Below are 12,963 nucleotides of genomic sequence, written 5' to 3' on the forward strand. Positions count from 1 at the left end.
AGGGTGGGATGGGGCAGGAGATGGGAGGGAGGTTCAAGAGGGAAGGGACATATGTATACCTATGGCTGATTCATGTTGAGGTTTGACAGAAACAACAAAATGCTGTAAAGCAATTATCCTTCAATAAAAAAGTAAATTAAAAAAAGAAAAAAAATCACAGATTAGTTTACATTTTCTAAATTGTATAAAAATGGTCTCATATAATATGTACTATATTAGGCACTGTATCTGTCTTCTTTCAGATAGTTTAGAGATTCATATATATTGTGCACATATCAATAGCTCACTCCTTTATTGTTAAATAGTATTCCTTTGTTTGGATGTATCAAATTTGTTTATCCACCCATCAATGCATAGACAGTTTGGGTTATTCTCAGTTTTCTGCTGTTATAAATAAAGATGCTATCAGCAAGTGTGTATAATCGTATGTAGGACATACCACACTCCTCTTTGGTAAATACCAGGGTACAGTGGCTAGGTTATATGTAGGTGTATGTTTAACCTAAGTGCCAAGTGACCTAAGTAACTGTGGAAATGAGTGGCGCTTGTAAGGCTAAAAGCAAAAGGAACTGCACATAAGCACTGCATTCTAGCTGACGGTTATTTCCTTGTGTTAAACAATTATGATACTTGTATACATGTGTTTTTGAATCAAATAATTAAATAAATGGATGGTGGATAGTAGGAGCCAGGTTTCTCACTGTTGAAGTGAAAACTTATAGATAAGCAAGGGAAGGAGGCCAGAATGATCCTTGTGGTAATGGATTAAAACTGCAAATATCAGTAGGAACTCATGTTTAGCATAACAGACACAGATGGTTACACATAGAAATGTTAATATTTATTGATATGCATATATACACACAGGTTAGTATATACTTTTACATTATTTTGCTCTGTCAGTTGAGAAATCCTAGAACAATGAGCACTCCTAGAGACTAAATTTTGGCTTCTAATACCATTCTGCAAAAAAAGAAACCACAGCCTCTGAGAAGAATGCCTAATCCTAGGACTGGTTAAAAAATATAAAAATGAAACTGGAGTATTCTATATTCCTAGAAAGTATGGAACTGCTCAAAAACAAGCAAGCTATGGGGGTATATAAATGGATACAAGAATCAACTGAAGAAGTCTCCAATTTGAGCAGTAAAATGAAGTAGCATTAGATTATAGCCAAAAGAATAAAATTAAGTACCCATGAGTCTATACAAACATAAATGAAGGGTTGAATAAATAAGAATATGAGAAGAGAGAGATCTCCCAAATAAAAGAGTTCCAAGTAATTTATATAAATACTCTGACTTTAAGGAGATGGCTCATAATTCCCTCCTCCTTAAGTGTGAGTGGTGTATAGGGACTTTATTCTAAATAATACAGTGTGTGAACGATGAAAGACAAAAAGAGTAACTTTACAATGGGTAAGAGTACCTCAGTCAGGTGATCAAGGTCAACATCTAGCATGGTAAGGCATGTTACTATGCCTTTGATGTGATGTGATAGGAATTGTACTTTTCCTCCCTAATATTTCTCTCCCAAAGCCATAACCCCAGTATAACCATGAGAAAAATACACAAATCTCAGAGTCATTTTGCAAAATATCTGACCAGTATGCTTCAAAACTGTTACTGTCATCCAAAACCAAAGTCTGAGAAACTGTCATAGTCAAAAGGAGGCCTAAGAGGACATGATTAAACATAACATATCTTTATGAGATCCTGGAGCCGGTTAATGACATTAGGTAAAAATCTAAGGAAATCTGAATAATAGCTAGACTTTAGTTAATAACAATGTATCTACTGATACATTGGCTCACTCTTTGTAATAAATACACTATATGAATATCGTTAATAATGGAGGAAACTAGATACAGGGTGATTTCCCTGTATCTAGTGGCACTAGTGGTGAAGAATCTGCCTGCCAATGAGACATAAGAGACATGGGTTCGATCCCTGGGTTGGGAAGATCCCCTGAAGGGGGCATGGCAACCCGGTCCAGTATACTTGCCTGGAGAATTCCATGGACAGAGCCTGGTGGACTACAGTCCTTTCGGTAAAAAAAGATGGACATGACTGCAGTGAGTCACCATGCACGTATATATAGGGTATATGAAAACTCTCTAAACCATCTTCTCAACTCTCTATAAATCTAAAACTGTTCTAGAAAATAGTTTATTAGAATGAAAATAAATGGAGAGAAAACCTATAGATTAAAAAAGGCAAGGTGCTAAGTTGCTTCAGTCATGTCCGACTCTTTGTGACTCTATGGACTGTAGCCCTCCAGGCTCCTCTGTCCATGGGATTTCCCAGGCAAGAATACTGGAGTGTGTTGCTATTTCCTCCTCCAGGGGATCTTCCCAACCCAGGGATCTAGCCCGCATCTCTTACACCTCCTGCATTGGCAGATGGGTTCTTTACCACTAGCGCCACCTGGGAAGCCTGGCAGGAAAAAGGGCATAAAAGGCAAAATAACCAAATAAAGAATAGACCTTGCTTGGATGCTGACTTAAATAATTTTTAAACATGCTGATGCAAAGAAACATAAAATAAAGCCAACAGTGACACTTATGAGATTTGAATATTGACATTTAATGGTATCAAGGAATTTGTTACATTTTTAGATGTAATAGAATTATAGTTATTTTAAAACAGTATTTACATTTTACATACATACTGAACTATCATATTTATAGAAGAAATGATATGATATCTAGAAATTTCCTTTCAAATAACCTAAGGTAAGTGGTGGGTAGGGATATAGTTCAAACAAGGTTGGTAATAAATGGATATTTTTTTTTTTTGAAGCTGAGTGATGGGAGTAAGTCAAACATTATTTTTGTAAATGTCTGGAAATGTCTACTGCAAAACAGTTGAGAGAAAGAGAGTGAGAAAAACATTTTTTAGCAATTAGAATTTCAAAAGGAACAAGCAGTGCCCTCTATGGATATCAAACTTCTATCTCCCTCCTTCATTTGTCTAAGATTTTCCTGACTTTGGCCCCTGTTCCCCAACATTGCAGTTGTATAGCCATATCCTTGATGCCAATGGCTGCCCTCAATTTCCATATTTTATATAAGTCAGATTGTGGATGCCCAGACACAGGTTTGCCAGATGAAACAGGGCAGCCTTTGACAGCTATATCTGGTATCCTCCATAGGAATTATCAAGTCTCCAGAAACCTACTTACGCAGTTAAAGATCATTCTAGAACTCCCAATACAATGTGGCCTTACAGCTCCATTGAATCCAGTTCACAAAGAGTACCTTTGTCAATGAGGACATAAATCTTTCTCCAGAACCACTGCCAGCAACATCTAAAGGCGTGAAAGTCACATTTTTACTAAAAAAGAGGGCGTGAAAAGGAAAAAGAATGAAAAAGAGGGAAAGAGTGAGAGGGACAGAAAATTGCATGATCATCTTGCTGAACAGAAACAAATGACTATCAACAAAGTAATTATTAGGCAAAAGGCACCTCCAGCAAGTATAAAGGGAATTTCTGAAAGTTAAGCATTTAAGTTCCATGCTCCTGAAATCTTCAGGGTTTTGAGAGTGCTAGAAATTCTTAAATTTTCTTAAATTCTTTCAAAATTTTTATTGAGAGATAATTTAAGCCCTGTAAAATACAAACTTTTGGTACATAGTTCTGAATTTTGACAAATGCATTCAATCATATAACCATTACTACAATCAAGCATACTTGACCAGCTCCCGGTCTTGTCTTTGCTGACAGTATGTCAGTGATGCCATCCAACCATCTCATCCTCTGTCCTCCCCTTCTCCTCTTGCCTTCAATCTTTCCCAGCATCAGGGTCTTTTTCAATGAATTGGCTCTTCCCATCAGGTATTCAAAAGTATTGGAGCTTCAGCATCAGTCCTTCCAATGAATATTCAGGTTTGATTTCCTTTAGGATTGACAGGTTAGATCTCGTTGCAGTCCAAGGGACTCTCAAGAGTCTTCTCCAACACTACAGTTCAAACGCATCTATTCTTCTGCACTCAGCTTTCTTTATGGTCCAACTCTCACATCCGTACACAACTATTGAAAAAACCATAGCTTTGACTACGTGCACCTTTGTCAGCAAAGTGATGTCTCTGCTTTTTAATATGGTGTCTAGATTTGTCACAACTTTGCTTCCAAGGAGCAAGTGTCTTTTAATTTTATGGCTGCAGTCAGCATCTGCAGTGATTTTGGAGCCCAAGAAAATAAAATCTGTCACTATTTCCACTTTTTCCCTGTCTATTTGCCATGAAGTGATGGGACTGGATGCCATGATCCTAGTTTTTTGAATGCTGTGTTTTAAGCCAGCCTTTTCATTCTCCTCTTTCACTTTCATCAAGAGGTTCTTTAGTTCCTCTTCACTTTCTGACATTAGGGTGGTATCATCTGCCTAACAATGGTTGTTGATATTTATCCCAGCAATCTTGATTCCAGCTTGTGCTTCATCCAGCCCAGCAGTCTTCATGATGTACTCTGCATAGAATTTAAATAAGCAGGGTGACAATATACAGCCTTATCATACTTCTTTCCTGATTTGGAACCAGTCTGTTGTTCCATGTCTGGTTCTAACTGTGGCTTCTTGACCTGCATACAGGTTTCTTAGGAAGCAGGCAAGGTGGTCTGGTATTCCCATCTCTTCAGGAATTTTCTACAGTTTGTTGCAATCCACACAGTCAAAGGATTTACTGTAGTCATGATGTAGAAGTAGATGTTCTTCTGAAATTACCTTGGTTTCTCTATGATCCAACAGAAGTTGGCTATTTGATCTCTGGTTCCTCAGTCTTTCCTAAATCCAGCTTGTACATCTTGTTCATGTACTGTTGAAGCCTAGCTTGAAGGATTTTGAATATTACCTTGCTAGCATTGGAGAAGGCAATGGCACCCCACTCCAGTACTCTCGCCTGGAAAAATCCCATGGACAGAGGAGCCTGGTGGGCTGCAGTCCATGGGGTCGCTGAGTCCAACACAACTGAGCGACTTCACTTTCACTTTTCACTTTCATGCATTGGAGAAGGAAATGGCAACCCACTCCAGTGTTCTTGCCTGGAGAATCCCAGGGACGGGGGAGCCTGATGGGCTGCCATCTCTGGGGTCGCACAGAGTCGGACACGACTGAAGCGACTTAGCAGCAGTAGCAGCAGCATGTGAAATGACCGTAATTGAATGGTAGTTTGAACATTCTTGGCATTAGTCTTCCTTGGGACTGGAATGAAAATTGACCTTTTCCAGTCCTGTGATCACTGCTGAGTTTCCAAAATTGTTGACATATTGAGTGGAACACTTTAACAACATTAGCTTTTAGCTGTCTTGGATAAATATCTAAGAGTAGATTTGCTGAATCTCATGGTGAATATAATTTTACCTTTGTAAGAAACTGCCAATCAGTTTCCCAAGGTGGTTGTACTATTTTGCTTCCTCAGCAGTAACGTATGAGAATCCTGGTTGCTCTGCATTCTCATGAATACTCTGTATCCTCAGTTTTCCCCCCAATTCTAACAGGTGTATTGTTGTATCTCATTGTGGTTTTAACTTACAGTTCCCTGATGGATAATGATATTGAACATCCTAAGGTGTTTACTGTCTATGTGTAAATCACCTTTATCCTGTTCAAATCTTTTGCCCAATTTTTAACTGGACTGTCTTCTTTCTGAGAGTTCTTTATGTATTCTGGACACAAGCCATTTACCAGACGTATGCCCTGATGTTCTTTCATTTTGTTAACAGTGGCCTCCACGGTCAGCTTGACTGGACATGGGGTACTCAGATTAGACACTACTTCTGCATGTGTCTGTGAGGATGTTCGCAGATGAGATGCGCACTTGAGTTGACAGACTCAGTAAAACAGACTGCCCTCTCCAACAAGCGTAGGTATCATCTCATTGTCTGAGGGCCCAAAGAAGAGAAAAGGGAGACACAGGAGGAATTTTCCTCTTCCTTCCTGACTCATTGCTTGCACTGAGACATCAATCTTCTCCTGCCTCAGTGCTCTTGGCTCCTAGAGTTTCAGACCTGGACTGGAAACTACATCATCAGCTGCCCCGGCTCTCATATCTGGTACAGAATCATCCCACTGAGGGACTTCTCAATCTCCAAAATTGCATGAACCTATTCCTTATAATAAATCTTTTCCTATGCATTGGTTTGGCCAAAAAGTCCATTCATGATTTTCCATAACATCTTATGGAAATACCCAAGCAAACATTTTGGTCAACTCAATATATATCCCATTGGTTTCGTTTCTCTGGAGAACCCTGACTAATACAGTGGCTTTCAAATAGAATAATTTTGATAAAGTTGAATTTAGCATTTAAAAAAAATTTTCATGGTTTGGCTTTTTGTGTCTTCTTTAAGAAATTGTTACCTAACAGAAAATCATAAAGAATTCTGTATTTTTCTCCTAGAAGTTGTATCATTTTAGGTTCCATTTAAATCTGTTATCCAGTGTGAGTTAATTTTTCCCTGAGGTGTGAGGTAAGGACAGAGTACCCTTTTATTTTTTCACATGTAGATGTCTAATTGTCCCAGCACCATTTGTGGAGAAGACTATTCCTTCTCCATTGAATTATCTTGTCATGTTTGTCAAAATCAATTGAAATAAGTCCTATTTCTGGACCCTCTAGTCTGCCATTCAGAGTTGCCACTTGGAGAAGGCAATAGCAACCCACTCCAGTACTCTTGCCTGGAAGATCCCATGGACCAGAGGAGCCTGGTGGGCTGCAGTCCATGGGGTCGTGAAGAGTTGGACACGACTGAGCGACTTCACTTTCACTTTTCCCTTTCATGCATTGGTGAAGGAAATGGCAACCCACTCCAGTGTTCTTGCCTGGAGAATCCCAGGGATGGGGGAGCCTGGTGGGCTGCCGTCTATGGGGTCGCACAGAGTCGGACACGACTGAAGTGACTTAGCAGTAGCAGCAGCAGCAGTCTGCCATTAAACTACGGTCTGTCCTTAGGCCCATGTCATAGTGACTTCATTACTGACGCTTTATAACAAATTGTAAAATCAGGTAAAGTGAGTCTTCCAACTTTGTCCTGCCTGAAAACAGCTTGGCTATTCCAGAACTATTGACCTTCCAAGTACATTTTAGAATTAGTTTGTCAAGAGTTACCTAAAGACTGCTGGATTTTGATTGGGAATATAATCTATATATCAATTTCAGAAAAATAAACCTCTTAACAATATTGAGTCTTCTATTCCCTGAACACAAAATACCTATCAATTTATTTAGTTCTTCTTTATCTCATCAAGGTTTTATAGCTACTAACATATAAGACTTGCATATATTTTGTTAAATTTATTGCTAAACATGATGGTTTTGATGCTATTACAAATGATTTTGATTTTTAATTCACCTTTCATTTCTCATATATAGATATACAACTGACTTTTTATATATTATTCTTGCATCCTGAAAAATTATTTCAGGATAGTAGGGATTGGTTACATGGGGTGGGGTGAGTCTGAAAAAGAGAGAACATCTCATGTGAAGGTACTGAGGCATGAACAAGATGAAATAGGCAAGATGGTCACTCTAAACATTCCATCCCAATCCAAGTGTCAACAGCAAAGGAGGAGGTTACAGGAGGTGGTAGGTTGTGAAGTTACAGGGAGTAATTTACAGTGGGTAGGGTAGTTAAGCCAAGTTAAGGAGTTAAGAGGCTTGGAGTTTATTCAGAATAGAGTGGGCATGCCATTTGAAAGGCTTTAAACCATCAAGTTCCATATTAGATTGTTTAGAGAGAATACAATGGCACCACACTCCAGTACTCTTGCCTGGAAAATTCCATGGATGGAGGAGCTGGTAGGCTGCAGTCCATGGGATCACTGAGAGTCAGACACGACTGAGTGATTTCACTTTCACTTTTCACTTTCCATGCACTGGAGAAGGAAATGGCAACCCACTCCAGTGTTCTTGCCTGGAGAATCCCAGGGACAGCGGAGCCTGGTGGGCTGCTGCCTATGGGGTCGCACAGAGTCAGACATGACTGAATCGACTTAGCAGCAGCCGCAGCAGCAGAGAGAATACACAAATGGTTATGAAATGAATGGATTTGACTGAAGGGAAGGGAGGAGATGAATCAGAAAATATTTGACATGAGACTGGCTAAGGAGTTATTAAAATAATCCAGGACATAAGAAGATAAGGCAGAAACTAAGGAGAATGAGGGCTGGGGAGATCCCTGACACATTGGTAGTCGAGTCAGCTGGTTTTGGTACCTTGGCACTCAGGTGCCAGCTCCTCCTCACTGCCCAAGAGGATCCCATCCACACGTGTACAATAAATAAAGTCTCTCTAAACTCAGAAAATGTCATAATTCTCTGTGCTATGTGGTCTGTAATTAACTTAAATATTTCAGCATAGGCATTGTGTAATGTATAGGTAGGTACACCAGTTTTAATTCAAATCCAAGGGATGGTTATTTATCCTTTGATGGTTAGTTATCAACTAATCAAAAATAAACTCTGTAAGGGGGTGAGTTAACATCTGACGTCAGTTCTCCAAAGGACATAGTTACCTCATCACTTTCCATGTGACTATGCCTGGGGGAGGGGTGGCTACCACAAAGGGAATTAGAGATACTGTTTCACTGGTGAAACTTTTAGTACATACAGATTAACTAGGAATCCTTGAACTTGCACGAATTAGGAATTTACAACGGATTTTGGAGCCCTGTGTCAGGGACAGGGTCAAAGACCAAATATTAGAATAAGATGTTCCTAGTTCTTATCACTCAGGAAGTTATAAGGGTGAGGAGCTCTGTGCCAGGTGGCAGGAGCATAAACCAACATATATTTTCTGTAATCTCAGTTTCTCTTCGGGTTTATAAACCATCACCCAGAACATTCTGTCTGCTGACCCAACTATCAATACAACTCAAGTGGATTCTTCTGCCACTAAAATACTATTACATCTGTTTTGAGTGAACCTTTCATGCAAAGCACTTGTAAAGTGTAAAGATGAAAGCAAGCTGACCAACAAAGATGTCACTAGGGTTGCTTTGCCAACCGAGACAGGCTTGTCTGGGGAGCCAGATTGCATCTGCTTTCATGGCAGCCCAGCTCCAGGCAGAGAGCTTGGGAGAAGGGGACCTAGAACTCTCACGTCCCATTGTTCCCTGTCTATAACCTGAGCCCAAGTAACACAGATCAGTTAGATGCTTTTTCTAACTCTTCCTTTCAGAAGTCTCTGAGCTCTCCAATACTGTCCCACAAAACTCACATCATCAGTTCCCTGATCAATCTTTCCTGGGGCACAGCTTTCCGGTCCTCTCAGTCCAAGGCAACCCATCTCCAGTTCACATCATCTCCCCTTCTGTGGGCATCTCACACCTTCTGAACTGCCACAGCTATCAGTTTAACTGATGGTCATTCCATGTGCTGATCTGTCCTCTCCAAGTGGAAGAAAGACTCTAAGAGGCTCAGGTCTCCTCATCCTTTCTTCCCTTTCATATTTTAAATACTATGGTTTGGCACTATCGTTGACTTTGGGATACACAGTTCTGGTGAGCAAAGCAGACAGTTCCTGCCCTAACCCAACATCCAGTTTTGGGATGGAAGACAGACAAGAAAATGGGCCATTAGAGTAGACTACAGTAAGGGACAGAATAAACCCATTTGTTTATTCATTCACTCATTCCACAAGAGGATACCGAGCTCCACCGAGCTCCTACTATTAGCCACTGGGGAATATAACTGCTTTAGACAGAGCCTGTCCTCATCCACTCATAGTCCAGAAAAGACAAGGCACGACTGGAGGGTCAACTAGCCAACAATCAGAAGGTGAAATGGAAACTACATCCTGAAGTACGGAGAGTTGCAAGGTAGGGTTGATACCCACCAGTTACTTGGAACTGAGCAGTACTTGAGGCTGCTGGGAACCTTCAGCTCCCGCTTCCCCTCCACCTGTCTCTAATCCAGCCTTTCTTATGGAGAAAAATAAAGAAACAGCCATGACATCTGCATATTCGTCACATTGCACGGTGCAGGGCACCCCCCTCTCCAGCTAGAATTCTCCCCAGAACCCCCTTTGATGGTGGAAATTCCCAGAGAAGTTACTAGCTTGGGGGGTTTTCCTTGAACAGTAGATACTAATTTTTCCTTCAAATCTGCTAAGTCCCAGACTCCATTTATATTCAACCCACAGGAATCCCATTTTCCCTGAAGTAAGAATGCATTTCATGAAGCAGGTTTCTCATTGAAAAGGAACAGAGCAACATGTGACAAGATCACCTCTCAACCCCCTTACATCCCTGTTTCCTGGCTCTAGGGTTCTGATGCACAGGTGGAGGAAGGGGAACCTGGACCAAACTTGCATTCAGACCACAGCTCCGCAGCTTTGCTGCAACTCCTATGGGACTCCCTGTGTCACACAGCATAGGGTGTTCCCAGCACCCCCACCCCCACCCCTGAGAGAATTCTGCTGTGTGAGGATGAATCAGCAGAATTTGCCAAATTTTAAGGTGGGAGGGACCGCCGACATGGCCTCTGTGTCCTGACTGGGGAGTGTGGTCTCCCCTCTCTGCACTTGGCAGCCTCTCAAGATCTTTGCCCAAGAGATGCCCTCCTGCAAGGCACAAAGTCTCAGTTCCAACGTGACTTATTCTTGGTGATGTCATCCTTGAGCTCTGTCTCCACAGCTGGCACCACTCAGGATGAGGGGCAGGGCAGTCCTCACTTCCCACAGTGAGTCATGTGTCACCCACATGGCTACACAGACCTGCTCACAAAAGTACTGGCATGAGAACGTACAACTGCTACTGCTGCGTCACTTCAGTCGTGTCCGACTCTGTGTGACCCCATAGACGGCAGCCCACCAGGCTCCTGGAGTGGGTTGCCATTTCCTTCTCCAATGCATGAAAGTGAAAAGTGAAAGTAAAGTCGCTCAGTCGTGTCCGACTCTTAGCGACCCCGTGGACTGCAGCCTACCAGGCTCCTCCATCCATGGGATTTTCCAGGCAAGAGTACTGGAGTGGGGTGCCATCGCCTTCTCCGAACGTACAACTACTCAACACTGAATGAGCAAAAGAATGCTAATCCATATTTTCTACAGAATAAAATGATTTTTTTAGAGGTGGTGAGAACTATGTAGAGAATGGGTAGCCCGCCTAAGGATCGAGTAGACAGGCCCAGCTTCACAAATTATTTCTTCCTCCATGCTTGATTTTATACAGCTTAATGCCAAGTCTTTGTTCTTCCTTCAGTTTCAGAACCTTCTCTTCTGATCTCGCTTTACATAAAATACATTTGAAAGGTCAAAGAAAAAGCCACTGATAATCCTGTCTCAGTGGAGACAGCAATTTTTATCTCCTCTCATCAAGGTGAGCTATGAAGAATATATTTTGATTTCATCTGTTTTTTTTTTTTAAATCCCCTCGTGATAGCAATACTAAAAAGCCAGGGAATTTTTGTCTTTTTAAGACCCATTTTAGAGCATTAAAAAACTCTGTTTCTCATTACGAGCCTCACAGCATCCCTATATGGTGAGCAAGGTGGTCTTACTCCATTTTTCAGATGAGGAAACTGAGGCTCCGAGATGTTACATAACTTAACCAAAGTCACTCAAGTCAAAAGCGGGAGAGTCAGGTCTGAATTTTTTTTTCTTCTTTTTTTTTCCTACTCAATGTTCAAGATTTGTTTTGTTAAAATGAACAGTAAAAAGAAAACACTAAGGATCTGAATAATTCACCATGGGGATAGTGAGCACACTAAATAGGTTAATAGTTTATTAAATTCTGAGGTTTTGATGTTTCCTTAAGATTATGATGGGCGTAGAACCAACCATATTCCCACTGACAATCTCATTCACATGGGATTACTTAGAACTAAAGTGAACAGCTGTTACCACGGAAACTTCTGAAAGTATTACAGATCCATGGTGGTATAAAAGGGGCCTAGAGTAGGATATGTTTTGATTTTCTAATGACTAGTCAGCTTAACTCAGCATTATTTGTCCAGGTTTTGCCGTCAGACATTCCAACATATTCTGCAGTTAGCTCAAGAGACAATGAATGATAGCTTTTAAAAACTCTCAGTGCTGGGAACCCTTGGGAAAAATCCTCTAATTAAGATGAAAGATGCAGGTGGGTGTGCTGCATCTTGGAGAAGATGAGGCAGGGAAGAGGAATAGAAAGCAGGAGAGTCTGGAAAATGTGAGGAGGGGCATCGCTCCATTCTCCTTCGCTGAGCAGAACACAGGAGCTGGCTTCTATGGCTCTCCCCACTCCTGGAGCCTGCTCCGCTCTCTGGCTGTCTGGAAGACATTCAACTCTGGCCCCAGGGGTCCTGCGGAGGGAGGTATCAGTAATATCTCTTCAATCACTGACTTTCTGCACCAAAGCTATTGTTTCCCAACCATTCCCTTATAGGCTTATGGGTGACTGGTCTGCATACCAGTTAAGACCCTGCAACTCTGCTGTTGATGCCTTCTGGAAATTTATTTAGAAAATAACATTCTACCCACCATTTATTCCATCCTCTTCACAAAGAGATTACATTAAATTGGACAGATGAGTTAATAAAATCCTATCATTTGTAATCAATGGAATGAGTTCATCGGCAGAGGCTCAGCACAGGGTACCACGGTCAGACAGGCAGGAACATCACGGGCCAACCTGAGAGCATCAGTCAAGGCACACAGAATGGGATGTCTGCCAGACACGGGAAGGGTAGAGCATTCTGGGTAAGGGGAACAGTGCATGCGAACTCAGAGACTTGAAAAATATAGTGTGTTTGGCAGATAGTCAAATGCTTGTGTTAAATTAACGTGTGTGTGTTACATTCTTACACACACTGTAAGACTAGTTGAGGGCCAAGTTGGAAAGGCCATGAGTGCTGTATTTTGGAGTCTGCATTTGATCCTGCCCCAGTGAGGAGGGTTTTTAAGCAGTAGAGTGAGAGGATAAGTTCTGAGGTCTAGAACTAGTGGCAGTGGGGTGAAAGGGGAAGAGACTGGAGGTTTGAGGCCAGGTT

The 12,963-nt window shown here is 41.3% G+C and overlaps 1 long non-coding RNA gene across 2 annotated transcripts in view; it reads right to left on the reverse strand.

Moving 5' to 3' along the window:
- LOC133246043 (uncharacterized) overlaps window positions 1–12,963 on the reverse strand; it is a 551,852-nt gene that overhangs the window by 123,398 nt on the left and 415,491 nt on the right. Inside the window, exon 5 of one of the 2 annotated variants that reach the window (XR_009735879.1) lies at window positions 11,696–12,276. The exons of the other annotated variant lie outside the window; for it this stretch is intronic. This is a non-coding gene — a long non-coding RNA (uncharacterized LOC133246043). Of the gene's footprint in view, window positions 1–11,695; window positions 12,277–12,963 lie in introns of those variants that run through there. 2 annotated transcript variants of the gene reach the window in all.

Source organism: Bos javanicus, chromosome 4 (genome assembly GCF_032452875.1).
Source record: "Bos javanicus breed banteng chromosome 4, ARS-OSU_banteng_1.0, whole genome shotgun sequence".
Lineage (NCBI taxonomy): Eukaryota > Metazoa > Chordata > Mammalia > Artiodactyla > Bovidae > Bos > Bos javanicus.